General features: G+C 40.7%; 1 protein-coding gene across 2 annotated transcripts in view; it reads right to left on the reverse strand.

Moving 5' to 3' along the window:
- Positions 1–9,225, reverse strand: part of syt1a (synaptotagmin Ia) — a 217,026-nt gene extending 207,801 nt beyond the window's left edge. For both annotated transcript variants that reach the window (XM_085386890.1, XM_085386887.1), the window contains exon 1: positions 9,108–9,225. The gene's annotated coding sequence lies outside the window, so the exon portion shown is untranslated. The remainder of the gene's footprint in view (positions 1–9,107) is intronic.
- Positions 9,226–17,040: the final 7,815 nt, after the last annotated feature.

The raw sequence follows: 17,040 nt of genomic DNA on the forward strand, positions 1-17,040 counted from the left end.
GCCTTATGTCTCTCAATGATATGCAAATCTATTTATAACTTTTATGTATGTGTTTTTTTCTGGATTATTGGTTGATATTTTGTGTCTTTCTACAAAAATGAACCCTAAAAATTTTAGACTGTTCATTTATTTGTAAGTAAGCAAACTTACAAACTGAATGAAAACACACTGAGCAACAACGTATAATATACTACAACAAAAGTGCACATGTTGAATGCTTTGCTGGTTAAATATTCATGAATTCTCAAGTAGGCAGCCCATTAAATTAGCAAAATAAACAACCAGCAATGGACTCTGCCAATCACTGATAGCTGATATATTAACCCAATCAGCCATCCCTATTTTTAAATGCCTCCATTTAAGCAGCAAAGTACGGGAGTCAAACAGCTTAAGAGAGAATACAATCTTTTCAGCTACTATCACAGACCCCAGACTACCCAGTACAACAACATTATATCAGATTTAACTAGATGCCTAGTTATTATCCCCAAGTGGGCCGGACTGGCCCCATGGTGCTGTGTTAATGAGTGTTTTTTCGTCTGACTGGGTGGACATGTTTGGAAGAAAGGCCTTCGTCTCGCCCCGAGACACTTGGCTCCGACAGTGAACTCTGCACAGAACGGACCTATAGGCCTCTACAGTGCCTCATCCTTCATGGGATCTCCAAACATGCTAGACTGCTCCATTTTTCAAGGATGAGGGGATTGGTAGCTGGTAGGGTAAACAAGGGGGGGGGGTTTGAAATTGAAACCATTTACTGTTATATCTCTCAATCTTTTGCACTAGTCTTTTGCTGGTGGTGTTATTATTCTGCCAGCTGACTCTAGCTGTGCCTGTTTGTGGCAAACTCAAGCAAAACCATTCCTGTAGTTGAGGGTTAAATAGTATGCGATATGATTTTTGACGAGTTGCTAAAAAGGGGGCCACTTCACCCTGGAGCAGGGGCAGCGGTGCAGACGAGAGCAGCTTATGACGATAAGACGGATCGCAGAACAATGTACGACTCTCGCACATGTCAGCTACAGTACGGTGCTAATCGAAGAGGAAGAGCACGGGGGAGGCGGCTGGCATGACAATCTACAGCAGGCAGGAGACTTGGTTGCCATGGTGACAAACAAGGATGTTTGCATCAGAGGCAAATCTCAGCAGTCAGCAGCGGAGGGCACACATACCATTCGACTAACAGTAATGGAGAATCATCGGGGCCAGGGATGAGAAAAGGTGGGGTGAAAGGGAGGACTGCCTTTTCCTTATCACTTGGTGTTCCCTCGCAATTTCTTTTCCACAGCAGGTCTGATCCACACACACATGCACATCCACACTGCAGGAGGGGGGTCCCTCTCTAACGGAGAACCAGGGAGTCACCGGTTCAACAGCTAATGACATCCACTGCATTGCTGTGTTAGAGAGACGAATGAAATCATCTTCACAGCTGGGTCACTTGACAAAATTAAGGCTGTAATGTTGATTATGTGCCTGTGCATTTATTCGGTTTAATCCATCCACGGTGAATTTAATGAGCATGCAATGACCTTGATTGGTAGCAAAACAATACAGCAATGTGACTCACTCCAGCGGGCTGCTCTGGAGTGCAAATATACACTCAGCTCACAGAGCGATGGAAGAGGTAATAAGTTGAATATGAGTGACAACTACGCATACTTCCCAACAGATGTTGAAATTATTGTGACACATTTTAAACCCACCAAGGTCATTTGTGTCACAGGCAAGGCGGTGCGGGGTGACACTGATTTTAATTGCTTGCTTGCTTTATCCCATCACGCCACTGTGTTTTACACACACTGTTGGGTGTCGTATTGCTTTATGACTAATGCATCCTCCAAGGGCGCCCAGAAGCAGCGAGTTAACTGTAGCAGAGGCAGGAGGCAACTTACTGGGATATAATTTGATCTGCTTCCCCTCGTCTATCTGACATATTCCGAGGACACCGACAGAGGCTGGAGAATTGCGAGCTTGTACAAGCTGTAAAAACACAATTAACCTTTTCTGCCTTATACAAGACTCAGTTTGTGTTGATGCCTGATTTGTAAATGTGTCATTTTGCTCAAATTGATGCATTTGCCTTTGTAATACTCAGTTCACGTTACTTAATTTCCCTCCCTGAAAAAAGCAGCTGTTTTACTGCTGTAAACTCATGAATGGAAGATGGACTGAAGAATGGACACTGGTAATTTGAATTCTAGGCTCGTCTCTCCGTTGATGGGTAACTCTTGATAGAGAGTGGCTAAATCATCCCAAGAGATAACTGGAACAGCTCAGCTGGTTTGGTTATTGCTGACATAAACCTTGAGGTGGGGTAGCACTTCCTTCTTTAGGGTTTGGTGTGAATGTGCATGTAAGCACAGGACAGATTGGTTTTTAAAAGAATGCCTTATTACATTTATGCAACATTCAACATGTGCTCCAGGGCCTCTTTTTATGCCGCGTGCCCTTCAGTAATAATTCAAATATGCTTTCACCGGGCACAGGGGATGTTTCGTCTACTATGTACAGGGGCTCAGGAGGACTGACATGGAGCACACAGGGCAAGGCTCGTGTCCCTCAGCAGTCCCACACACCCACATGGTATTAATCTCTAATAACTTCCCCACACAGCGCCTTCGGGCAGTGGCAGAAATGCTACGGGAAGATGATGCGTTTCACCAGCGCTAAGTATGAATCAGGATATTAAAAAGTTGTAGGAGGGCAAAAGCAATTTCCTCCTAAAGGGGATTTTAAAATTACAGCGCTGAGACTGGAGGTAAGTCCTACCACCAAATCATTCTCTTTTTCTTGCCCCTCCCCTCCATCACCATCGCCACACATGTGCACCAAAGATAACGTCTGTCAATGAATAGCTTTCTAACAGACAGTCATGACAAAGCCATGAAATACAGCCTTCATAAATGCACGGTTGTTAATTCAAGGGCACGACTGGCTGTGATGTACATGAGCAGTCCCGGCATTATGGGCAGTGACGTCACCATGCCCCATCGGATGAGTTACTGACATAAAGTCATGAATTTTGCTAATGATTGAGATAAAAGTCAGTAACACACAAGCTCAAGCTAATGATTTGGCTAACAGCATCTTTAGCAATAGAAGTGACTTTTTACGCTCCATGGTAGAATTTTAGATTCTAGTAGATTTCTACGTTTGGGTTTCTGTCTAAGCTCGCTTTGCATTTTTGGATGTTTGCTTATTTTCAGAAGGTAACGCCATTGTGTTGTGGTTAATACTTTCCCTTAAAATCTGAAAACGACACACAAATCTCCGGAAAGGTTACATCTGGTGTAAATGTGTTACACCTGCCAAATGTGGTGACCACTTGTGAATCAGAGAGCAACCCAAAGAAGCTTTACTCTTGCTTATTTTTCAGGTGCTCTGTTAGCCACGATGACTGCTTGTTTATTCCATATGTTTTAATTTGCTAATTTTCCAGAGCCTCCTGGTTGTGATTTAATTCTAATTAATAGCTATAATATTAAAATCCCTTTAGTCGCCTCAGTGTATCCCCCTTTACCCAGTTCCCTGCCCTTGTTCTTATGTGTAAAAAGTGTTGTCTTCTTTGTAACATTTGTCAGATCTTCTATTGTTTCTCCCAATGTTCACCTTGCTAGTTTGTGAAACTTTGCTCCAGCTTTTTTGATATCTGGCTCAGAACTTGATTTTTTAGAGACTGGCATTTATGCTGATGTTTCTTAAGTGGATGGACATGCAAGTCAAACCATATACTGACTTACAGCTGAAAAGCGGTCTTTCATGAACTTATGCAGCTGTAGTTTTAAAACATGAGCTCAGTGAAATATTGCAAAAAGAAATTTTAAGTGTCCTTGAATTTGTTATATTATCTTCAAGGGTAGTGTAACGGCTTTTTGAGACTATATATGGAACTGCTTCTTGCGGTACCATCTTTAATGTCAATTAAATAGGCTTCCTATAGTGTATCTCAGTTTATAACCTTTGTTTTATAGCAAATACAACTGTGAATATATGTGAAAGTCTCTGTTATAAAAACAGAAATGTGAAACAATGCAAATCATAGTCAAAGACCCAGTGAGCCTCGTCACACTCTGGCGCAAACAAACCTGACAGAGATCCTGTAATTTTTTTAAATTAGTTTAATTTATTGTATTTACCCAAGGTTTTCCTTGGTGAAACAAAACTGAATGAAGTCATTGTGACAGTGCATTTCAGCTTCCCCCGAAGTCATTCACTTAGTGTATTTAATTAAGCGCATTCTGCAAACTGAGGCAGCAATATCCAAAACAGACCTTTTTTTCAAACTGGCTTCATTAGACACTATTCAGGCTGTGGTGTTCATCCTTTCTGATTTACTGCAATTCAGTTCCAATTGTCTTGACTGTGTTGCAGTTGATTATTATAAATTTAAATGCCAAATACAGCTGGATAGAAGATTGGAGGCATTGCTCTAGATTACGCACAAGTGAGAAGAGCTTTACTAGCTTTCTTTTGGAAGGAAAGTAGGTATTCATTTATGGTAGGTAATTTAGCAGCTTTACACCATGTGACATACACTGTCAAATCAGCAACAAGTTATAAAAAAATCTACTTTATGACAGAGAGAAGAAGATCTCTTGTGATTCTTGTTTAAGTGTGTCATTGTACCACAAAACAAAGTTCCAGTATTTAGGAAGCACCTAGCTGTGAGGGTTCACATGGACAGCAGACACATAAATTAGAGCTGGTGGCTGATGGTCATGATGACGCAGGGCTTAAAATTGTGATGGCTAAAATTGGCACAACTCAAAAGAGCCAAAAGATTCTCATATAGTACAGCTTGAAACATCATGTAGTTAAGTCTGTGTGTGCTTTTTAAGCACAATGTTGATGCTACGGATTGTAACTGGATTGTGTTTTTAAGCATACATATGAGTCTGTTTAGCTCTGTCAATAAAATGTGTATGAGTATGTGTGTGTTTGTGAGACCGTGTGTGGATTGATCCTGTAATCTGAGTCTTATCTCGGTGGGTCCACAGAGATCAAGCAGTCCTGAGTCCTCTACACTCTGTCAAACACAGAGCTTCAAATGAGGACTTAAGACCAAGCTAATTAGCCTATTAGTGTCAGGTCTTTACAGCGATGCTGATACCAGTTAGGCAAGCAAGAGAAACTATGACAATGACCTTTCGTCTCTCATTACTTTACACACAACACAATTCAGGGTTGTATTCGAAAAACATCTTGTAAAGTGACAAACTCAGGGAGCTGATGTTGATGAACTTACAGGATAACTCAAGCGTTTAACACTTAGATGTGACGTCCTGATTTGTCTCCATCAGGTTCACTCAAACTAAAACACTGCTTTACCGCTTTGATTTAAATCCGACTTGTTTTGGCTTGAACGCCTGCAGGGAAATATTGGTGCTGAAAAATGCAGCAAAAAAGAAAACCATTGAAAAGCATTGCTTTGTCATGAACTGCTAAATGTGCAATAAATTATCATTTTAACAGACTTTTACACCAGCAGGTACCTAAAATTATCAGCAGATTGTGGTGAAATAGCAGCAAACACCTATGTATAGTGTTGCAAGGTCACAATACTTCAATCTACACACCGTTTTGTAAAGTCACTTTGTCGCTGAAGAGACGAAAGCAGTCTAAGTCTGCCTCAGTCCATCTTGTGGGGGTGATGCTGCACTGCTCACACATTGTGGTTTTGTGGGCACTTGACCTCTAACCAGGTGGATTTAACTTCTACGCCATTTGGGATATCTGACAAACCAGGATCAAATAAATGAGCAAGCACTCCACAGTCACACAGGATAGTGGTTACAACAGATTGATGGCAGTCGCTGTAAAGTTGATCAACTGCACAGTCACACAGGTCTAGAGACTGGTCTGTGACCCCCTGGCAACCACAGGCCGCTAGAGAAAAATGTGTTTTCACAGATTGGTTGGCAAAAACATCCATGATAGCTTTGGTCACTAGCAGATTGTTGCATAGTTTGAAAAGAACATACCAATTCGTCTGCAAATTCCTATTGCTAGTGAAACTGAAAAGTAGGAAACAAAATGGACACAAAGACCTGTTGCCTTCAAAGTAAAAGTTGCACTTAAAAACATGTTGGTTGCAATGCTGTGGCACATCTTTGACTTTAACTTTGAGATAAGTCGGCACCTTCCATTCAAACTACAGACGACTGCGCCAATCTGCTATAGCAACCAAAACAAGGAAGAAGGAAGGTTTTGGTCTAGCATCCTCTCTGCAACCAAATTCAGAAACCTCCAGGAAACATTCCTCAACTATTCAGGAAATACATGTTTTTCCCTCACAATTAGTGGTTGCATCACGTCCAATATAGTGGAAAACACTCGAGTAACGTATGCATGATGGCACAAAGGAAGTCTCTTAGCAGGTGTGATGGATTCAGTTCTGCTCAGTGTTTATCATCTTATTGTTGTGGCCATCCACAACAGTCCCAGTTTCTCAATTTAACTGCTCACCGCTGCTCTATACCATAAAGTCCTATCTCTTGTCTACAGCACAAAAATCAAATAACAACCAACCTGCCTGACAATCTGTTGAAGAAACAGGCTTCCATAAATTTGAAGCAGGAAGTTACCATTAATATGCATGAACTGAAAACATGGTTAATTTGCAAAGCAACAGAGAAAAAAAATATTTTGAACAGTGATGCCACACTGTGATACTAACAGGTGGTGCTTTGCACTTTAGTTTCACGAAGAGAACAAATGCTGCAGAAAACTGTGTGTTTGTTGGGTTTTATACTGATGGCAGAAGTAGGGTGAACTTTGTTAAAATTCGTAGACTGATTTCTCTCAGGCTGAATATGCTAAGAACTGTTGAACGTCATTATCCATCATCTTAAATAAGAACCAATATACAACTGTTTTATCAGTTTTGTAGCAGGGGCACTGTAAAGGAGATGGGACTAGATTGCGATGAATAGTCAATCAATAATCAGCTCCAAAGAATGTAAAAAAAGTGCAATACATTACCAGACTTTTTTCCCCTAAGATATCTGGTATCAGTGATGGTGATGAATGTGATCAAAGGATGATTATAGGGATGTCCTTGGAGAGTGGGAACACTACTTATGAGGCATCCACCAGCATGACTCAGTCTCTGTGGTGACACTGTTACTGTTCTGTGCACATCCCAGTTCATAGGCACCCAAACCAAATGGCCACACAAGGTCAAATCCTAAGTGATATTTTCCATTTTGTGTTGTTCCAAACATAAACAAACAAATAGCTTCACCGTACTGTCCTCGTGGCTCTACTTCCTTTCCATACCACTTCTAATAACCTTATGAGTGAGAGCCACTGTCCACGTGCAAAGTAATGCTGGCAGATGCCCTTCCATCCTGACAGTTTCTGGCTTTTGAAAAGTTCACTCCAGATAACTCAGCCAAGACAAAAGGTTAGAGCTGCTTGGACATCAGGCTTGGGACTTTGGGTCTGTACTTCTCATTAATAGCCCCTTAACAAGCCTGATAAAACATGACAACGCCTCAGGCAACAGATAACTGGCCACTTGATTAGATTCTGAGTCAATATCCGCCCCTGCCCTCTCTTTCTTGCTGTATACGTGATTGGAAGACAGACAAAGTATTTAAAGCCAAAAGGAGAAGAATTCATGACTATACCCTGGTTGTGATTCATATGGCAGCGCTTCCAAAAAGTTTTGGCTCCAGATTCTTAAAGGCCAAGGTTTTGCAAAAAAAGCTACCCTGAGCTATCAGTCCACACAGCATCCATTAGTGCATGGCTTCAGCCTGTCTGATTCAGTTAGTAATTATGAAATGGAGCATCTGCAGAAGCTCCCTGAGAGTATGTAAACATAGGCTCTGCCTTGGGGAATTAGATCAGAGGTCATTTAGATTTAGGTGAGAAAAGCAAAGAGTGCTGTTTCACTCGCGCTTTTCCCGTCACCTGGTAACAGTTTGACACACGGGAGCTACCTAGTGTATATGTCCAAACCAGTACAGCTAAACAGCAACAGCTGAGCAACCCCTCTTCTCTCTCCCTCTTCTTCCTCTCCCATGCCTCTGGCTGATTATGCCCCCTGAGATATTAGGTAATCTGGGAGCAGGCAAGAGGTGACAGGCCACTTCTTTTTTAATGACTTGTCAGCGAAGGCGCGCTAACAATCACCATGGATATGGTTGACATGTTTGCTGAGCGACAGCAGCCGTCCATTACATGTGCACTGTGCGGTAGCCAATCGGCACTCTATCAGTAAACCCGTGGGAGGTGATAAGCCTTCTTTACAGCAACGGGGGTTCCCACTAATAATGATACCAGATAAGGACAATATCGGCGAGGAACTGGAACGACATTTTCAAATTGTATCTGTTCACTAAATAGACTCTTAAGCTAAAAAGACTGCAACTTTAAACAGCTATTTATTGCCACAAGTTTATAGGATAAATTATCAGCAGGAAGTGTAGTCAGGACCAAATCGAAGTATTCGAAAAGTCAAGTTGAAGCGCTTGTCTTGTTCCATATTCAAATGGCATTACAGCTCATTTCTGAATCAATACCCTGCCTGTCTTTATTTCTGCTCAAAATAAATCTATCATGACTCAAAGATGGAGAATAGTGAAGTAAAAAAAATTAATGATAGGGCACCAGGGCTGCAGCCTGCCTATTTTATCTGATGGAGCGAGGTGAACAAACGGAGGGATTAGCTTCCATGGGATGAAAGCAGCTGCTCATCTTCCGTCTCCATTCCCCTCCCCTCCTTTCCTCTCCTCTCCATCTGCCCACACATCCACGCTGTGGTCTCCCCTCGCAACAAAAGACGTGTTCTATATGTTGCTATCACTAGCTGCACTCCACCCTGCACCTACAGCAGTTTCCGAGCAAGCACAAAAAGCCTTTCAGTGCACATGGCAACGAAAGACGCGCCAAAAACTGTGTTAATAAGAAGGCTTGGGAGTGAAGTGTACTTCCCCTGTGACACCCTTAAAACACCCACCCTTCCTGATTATGTCACCTAGAAACAGATACATCACACACATCCACCCCACTATGAGAAGACACTACAAAACAAACAAGAGACGCCCCGATTCTTTGCAACTTCTGAGGTAGCCCAAAGCAGAAACGTGCTCTCTTACCTGGCAACAACAACACACCTTCAGCTCCAAATCTGCTCGCCCTGTCGAGGAGGCGCTCATCTGTAGTAGGAGTAGGAGGTCTTGAAGAAAAAGTGTGTGTGCTGTGTGTGTGTTTGTGTGAGTGTGATGCTGGAAGAGAGGAAGAGGGAGAGAGGGAAAGTGAGAGGTGGAGCCTAGCTGAGAGGAGAGAAAGAGGGCTGGATGATGACTCCGTCTGCCGTCTACATAGCCAGTCTTGTGGGAGCAGTGTGGATGGCGCTAGAATGTCTTCTGTTCAAACACAACAGGCAGATGCACTTAATTCACGGCTTGGAGAAAAAGCCTGGGGCAGAGAGCGGAGGGTGGGAGGAGGTGTGAGAAGACAGGAGAGACTCTGGGCTGTTTAAGCCAGCATCATCACACGGTGGTTCCTAGGAATCCCTCCAGTAAGAAGGACACTGCATCACTGAGTCCTTGACTGTGATTGGTTGGGTGTTGGGAAGACGTCAAGTATGGTGGGCAATGCTGCGTAACCTTAGCTGACCCTTTCAACACATATTAACATGTCTTGTCTGTGTTTTTCACCATTCGGGGCATATGTCACCTCCAAGGTCACTTAAAAAAAGAAAGAAAAGAAAAGAAAAAGACTCCCCTAGGATCTTGGGAATGTTGGGAGACTATGTGTATGCGTGTGTTTGTCAGTACACAGTAAGTCATGACCTGCCCTTGCACATGAGCAAACGCACACACAAATACACACATCCAACAAGAACTTGAAAGGAGGATGATTTCCCCAGAGGAAGGCTGAGCCTTTCAGGAGAAGAGCCACACAAACACCTGCAAGGACAATCTTTCATTAGAGTGATTGAACATGTTGTCAATCCAACCTCAAAAGCAATGAAGAGGTAAGATTAGACCGATCTTTTAACCTGACAACAAGTTACATCATGATGTATTTTTTTCTCATTGTTACAGGTAATTAAACTTTGTGTTGTTTACCAATAATAAATTTAATATATTATTAATGTGATGTATAAATTGTCTATTTTCAAAATTGTAAATGTAAACGTGCATCAGATTGTTTTTAAACTTCAAAAATAAATGCTAATCTACAACAATTATTTGGATGGCTGTTATAAAGCAGGTTAGACAATGATCACTTGCAGTCGGTTTCTGTTTTCTAAGCGACTTCGATCTGCCAATTCAACAACAAAACGACAGTATGGTGGATTCAGTCTGCTATCAGTGTCCTAATGGTTGGTGATTCAATATGGGGAAAACTGGCAATTATATGCAATATTGTTGTGATAATATAGCGATTAACCGTGATAAATTTGTCAGATTCACAAATCAGTTCCATATATACTCTATATACACAGAAATTCACATTAACTATTCAGTTCAACTCAGTTGTATTTATATAGCACCAAACCACAACAACAGCTGCCTCAAGGTGCTTCATAGTGTAAGGTAAAGATAATACAGGAAAAAACAACAACAATCAAACAACCCCCTATGAGCAAGCAGTTGGCAACAGTGGGAAGGGAAAACTCCCTTTTAACATCAAGCAACCTCCAGAAGAACCAGGCTGAGTGAGAGGCAGCCATTTATTGCAACTGGAGGTCAAAGAAGGAAGACGGAACAAAGGAGATAACTTATTACCTTCTAATACTTACTTATTATAAGGGAACTGCGATTGTTTGGATGGGGTTGCCTTCCATGAGGCAAACTTTGCAATCGTCTTGCGATGGAAAAGTGGTCAACCACAGAGTGTTGCATGCTCAACCTCTTGATGACTAGATAATCACTAAACCTACTTGCAATCAGTCACGCATAAAAAAAAATTCACCAGCCAGCAACCAATTTCTTACTAGTCACAAAGAGGCTGCTGACCTACTTTTACTGTGACTGAACCATAATGGAACATCAGTTTCAAAATCACAATTTATTATGTGGATTATTAACAAACACATAATTACAAATTTTATGTGTACCAGTATAGTCAAAATATCATGTAAGTATGTATCTACATAATACATTTTATAAAATTCATTAAATGTGTGCAATTTTTAATAGATGGACTATTGACAAACAGAAATTTAACAGTCAATCGAAAAATAACTATTTACCTATGTTTAATTAAGTATTAATTTACCATTTTTCAATAACTGTTGTTTTTTTTAAGTGTTACCAAATTTAAATTAGAAATCTTGCAACTATTAATATTAAAATAAACAGTCATTCAACACTAAGCGCTTCATAAAAGCTTCAAATTCAAAAGGGAAAATGCATGTGTCGTGACATACTAGCAAAATAAATCATGACTATGGAAAGGGGCTGATAACAACATTTTTGGCTGCCTCAGGCAGAAAATGAGGTTTTCCATCAGATGCAAGCCTTGAATAAAAGCAGTGTCCACCTGCACTCAAAGGTTAGACAGAAACTGATGCTGCAGAATGAATAGAGCTCTCTGTCTTATGGTTTCCAGTAAAAATATAAAACCAGTCCAAAGGTGGTGCTTAGGTAGAGCTATAAGTGCTCTTATGTACATAGCATATTGTAAAAACATCTCAGACGTGAATTAAGCTGTCATCAGCTGGGACCTTTGTGATATACTCTGATTGCACAGGTTCAATTTCCTGGAAATTGTTTTTATATGTGTGAGTGTTTAAGTTGTTCAGGTGGCTGCATGATTCTTCAAGTACTAAACGCAAGTTCATCTGAAGTCCTCGTACCGAAGGCGCAACGATGACTGAAACAGATTGTCAGCTCCTCACAGGGCTTTACATAGCAGGTGACCTGACCCAGATTATTCCACACCCTCGCCGGATATCAGCTTAGATAGACTACAAAGGATAAGTCAATACAGATAAAGGATGCATGGATGGATGGAAGAGAAAATGATTTTCTAAAAATAGAATTTAAAATGAGCAAGATGTCAGTCCAGCAGTGGAAAAAAACAAATTACAAAGCATGAGTTCACTTAGTTTAACTACTTAATCTGTGTATTTGAAACTGCTATGACAGTCCTGTCATATATGATCATGATCATATTAACACATAGCAAATTAACGCTAAATCTACGATTGATTTTCATCTGATGTAACTGTTCTCAAAGACATAAAATTATGCAAAAGACAAATGCAAAGCACGACCACTTTGTTAGATGACTACTTCAAGCTCATAAGAAGGTGACAGCGGCAGTGGTTATTTTATGTTTTTCTTTGACATGCTTGACAATCAAATGAATAATTTTGGATATATATCAGTCAAACAGCATTAATTCTGTGTCTGAATGTAACACGATCACAAAGTTGTTCTGTGCTCCAAAGTTATGGCCAAAAGGTTGTTTGTTTCTTTAGCAGGGCACTATGATCTCACAGTGCTCACAGACTGATAATTCAATGTTATCACTCAAACATTTTATCTTGCTAAATGTTTTAGTGAAAGTTTGTCAGACTTGGTAGAGTCTTTTTTATTCCAATTTTTTTATTTTATTTGTATCTTTATCTTTATCTATTATTACTAATACTACTAAAATTGTCTGGTGAATGATTTCTCCAGGGGAACAAATTCATGTTATGAGCAATTAAGAGCTTTTTAGTGATAGGAATATGTGGTTCTTTAGTCTTACACCCCCATCCCCACCCCAACCGGTAAAGTCTCCTGTCCTTGTATTTTCCTAGACAAGGCTCTGGCCGTGAGATGTGCTGTGATTACTGGTTTTAATGGCAGTTTGTCTTGAAATGAAGGAGCTTGTTGGTTCTGGGGGGGCTCTACTGGCACACTTACATTGTCAAGAGCAGGAACACCAGCTGCATCCTCCCTGGTCCTGTTCAGAAATAGCCTGGCCCCAGTTGTAGCCCTGGCCTTGTACCAGCCAACAGCCCCCACCAGACAGGCGGCAGGCCCCGCTCCAGCAGTGTGGCTCAGAGTCTTCCTATTCTAGAGGACAGAGGTGTCTCTGAGGCCCGGAAACAAGAGGGCAGCAAACATTTCCGACTCTTTGCTCTACAAGCAGTGTCCTCTGTCACAAAGCGTTTCATCTAATGGGCTCAGAGCAAAATCAAAGTGACAATATTAATCATGTGATGCGGAAAATAATTAGAGGGGCTATAAAGGACTGAGTTAGTCCTTTCCCCCATGTCCCAACATACAGCAGATAAGTCATTAACGCTTGGCTCAGTGAGTGTTGAAGGGGGTACAGGATGCATTTTGTAATGTGGTCATTAGGAGCTAATTACTTTACAGAAATCTGACATTTATCAACAATTACAACACAGGTGTCTCGAAACACATCCTTAGCCTTACTTTATCTTCTCTCTAACTTGTAGAAACTGTTAACACACTTCAAAAGGGGTTATTTAATTAACATTTTTAAGTGTCAGTGCTCCTCAGTAAAATACTAAAAAAAATGTCTGGAGATACCCATGCTTATTATTAAGTGCCAAAAAACACTGAAGCAGAAAAAGTCCTGTTGTCAGTTTCTCCCAGTCCATCTTATTCCCTTATTAAAAAAATGTGACAACGCTAGTGATTGTTTTCATTCTCCCGACACGGCCGGTTGTTGATATGCAGTAGTCTTCAGAGGCATTAGTCATCCACACCTGGCTGTGTTGATCAAAACCCTGCTATGGTCAAATCAGCTCTCTATCAGTGTGTGATTCATATAGGAGAGGCTTGCCCTGCCCCGTCTGTCTGCATGCTAGCATGGCGCCCCAGGAAGCCTGGTGTTTCTCTTGTTTACAGATCGACAGCATCTCTGGGAGAAGCCGGACGACAGCCTGTGACAGACTGATGGATGAGGAGACACTCATGCGCCACTGTGTCATCCCTGCACTCTCCACCCACTCTCCACTCACACTCGCCTACCAGAGGCGAGGATAGAGGAGTGCATTTGTTAATGCATGCAGATCGAGATTAAAGTTGCACCTTTTCCACCAAACCATGCAGAGAGGGGCATGATGGGTAAATAGTGGGCGGCTGTCAGGTTGCCTGATTGTTAACAGCCACATGACAGGGATAGATCCACTGCAAATGACAATGCTTGGGAATAGAGAGGCCAGATGAAATGGGTGACAAGCAGAGGTGACAGGACACAAGGGCACCCAATGAATCTGCATAGAAATGAGAAAGCTCCTCCAGAAATTACATCTCAAAATCTCCTTCCAAAAAAAAAAAAAAAAGAAAGAAAAAAAGAAAGGTTGAGTTGCTATTCAGAGACAATAAAGCTGATTTTCAAGTGTGGCATTGCAGGTACTAGGGCTGTTCGATATAACGATATATATCGGATGACGATATAAAAACATCTATTGTTTCTTTTTACGCTATCGTTTGTTTCGTGGTGTCGCAAAATAAACTGTTTACGGCAATATTTTTTTCATCGTTTTGATGGTCACTGTAGTGGCTATATTCATTTCTTAAAGTTCTCTCTTTCCCTTATATTTAATATAACCACACTAAGGACGGACAAGCGCCTGTTTTTATGCGTTGTGGTTAGCAACAACGACGGTAACACCATTGCGTGTCCGCTTGTTTATGTTCCACATAAACCTTTCACAATAAAGTTCAAGATCCTGTTGAGACTTTTCAAAATAAACTGAATCACGTGAAAAAGTATGCAGAGTATTTATGGATGAGAAGCAAAAAAGAGCCGTCAGATGCTAAAAAATAAACCTTAGACTCAAACGTTAGAACAGGCTTTTCCCGCAGCACGCTGTGTAATAAATTCTTATGTCTAAAAATGTATCATTTCATGCATCGGTTAAAACACTCGACTCCAGGTACACGGCGCCCAGAAAATGTTAAATTTTTGTGATTTCTATCGTTATCGGGATGATAGATGTTTTATATCGGGATATGAAATTTTGGTCATATCGCACAGCCCTAGCAGATACTGTACATATTTTAACCGATTCCTTTAGATCTAGCCCTCATGATGTGGGAAATTCCTGCACGCAATTACAGCAATCTAATCACATTCATCCCAAGTTTCAGCAGCCCAGAATGATGGGCCATAAGCATTTCCAACATCATCCGACCTAAAGAAAACCCTTGCTATGTTCTCTCTTCGTCTTTTCTGCAAGGCTTCATAAAGTCTTGCTAGCATGCACAGAGAAGTTCAAACAAAGCCCCCAACAATCAGACAAACGACTATGAGCAAGCAACAGTGGCAATAGTGGGAAGGAAAGAACTCCTTTGTAACAGGAAGAAGCCTCGTGCGGAACTAGGATCAGGGATGGACAGCCATGGGAGCAATTACTAACAATTACTAACGATTAAATGCAAAAGTGGTGTATAAACACACTAACAGTTAAAAAAAAAAAAAAAAAGAGGTGAGTGAAGAAGAAAAGTGCATCACGGGAGGATCCCCAGCAGCCTGAGTCTATTGCAGCTTAACTTAGGGATGTTTCAGGGTCAGCTGATCCAATCTGGGAGCTGGTCCCATAGGAGAGGAACCTGATAGCCAAAAGCTCCCTAGACTGGCAAAGCAATAGTCCAAAACACAGGCTCAGAATATACAGCATTGTTGGGCTCAAACTTACAGTGCAGTTTGTAAAATACAGAATCCTGATGTCGATGTGAAAACAGTCAGGAAAAGAGCAAAGTGGAAAGGAAAAGAAGTGAAAGCAATGGCACTAAAAGAAGAAGAGCAGAAATTACAGCAATTTTGCATTTGTGGGAGAATGACAGTTCATTTCAGTTAGTAGCAGTACATCGTAGGCTGTGAAATCTGAAATCCAAGCCCTGACGAATAATGGTCATCGACTCACCAATTGCTGAAGCATAATAAGCCACTAAATACCAAGATGATTGCAGGATAATCTTTGCCTAAAAAATAAAGAGACCACTGAGAACACTTGAATAAACAAACTAATTAAGATGTTTCTTAACAGTGTTATGTTCAATATTTAATTAGAATTTTACTTGCTATTGAATAATTTGGACTTAACTGGACTTAATATACTTTCGGAGAAGACAGGCAGCGTAATAAGCCTGTTGAAATTCAAATAAATTAAACTCTCAGACACGACTGCCAATTTCTCAGATCTGTAAAGCAAATAAACAGCTTTAAGTGATGTTTTGTATGCTGTTGGTTGAACTAATCCTGTTTATATTTTTATCTACCCTTCCATCACTTAAAACCTCAAACCTTATATTGAGAGAAACTGTGGCAATTAGAGGACCATTTACTCATGTTCAATACGGGAAAACACCATTATTTTCAAAGTAAGGCTTTCAATCACGCCTTCAATGATTCTCAATCACTGCCACAGTTTTCTCCATGGTGTGGAACCAGCTATACTGACGTTTACTTTCAGAATTTTGCATTTTGGAGACACACATGAAAGGATGCTGGAGGTTTGATTTGTTATTTGAGGAAACATAAAACCAACAGGTGCTGTTAAAGTCATGTAGAAGTTGTCGCCGGGGCATGATTCACATCAAGTATTTCTTAGCTGAGTAGACTTTATTAATAATTAAAGACACTTGCATTCACTAGATGTAATGAGCATGATGTGGATTTGACTGTGAAACCAAAGAATATTACAGAATACATTGAGCACACCAGGTTTATCCACATTTTTAATCTGACCGAAACAAAAGTTTACAAAACTGACATCAAGTTTTATTCAGTGACACTACAAAGTAGCTGCTGAGACTATAATCTCATCAGGGAAGTCTTTGGTGAGTGTTGTGGATCAAGGGTCTTTTTGTCCTGCTGATAGCTAAGACTACTGAGAAAAAAATCTCAAGCTATCAAGAGGAAAATGGGAAATAGATGCTGTGATTTATTTAAACATCTGCAAAAATACATGGAAATACAGAATATAAAGCAAAATAGAGTTTGTAAAATTCTACTGAGTTTGAAAGTCAATATTTAATATGGCTTCTTGAAGGACATTCTTCCTCTTCTTTGGATGTTGGCTGCCTTTGTTTGATTCTCTGTTAA

Source organism: Rhamphochromis longiceps, linkage group LG17, assembly GCF_057381845.1.
Source record: "Rhamphochromis longiceps isolate RC_006_pf linkage group LG17, R_longiceps_female_GT1.1, whole genome shotgun sequence".
Taxonomy (NCBI): Eukaryota; Metazoa; Chordata; class Actinopteri; order Cichliformes; family Cichlidae; genus Rhamphochromis; species Rhamphochromis longiceps.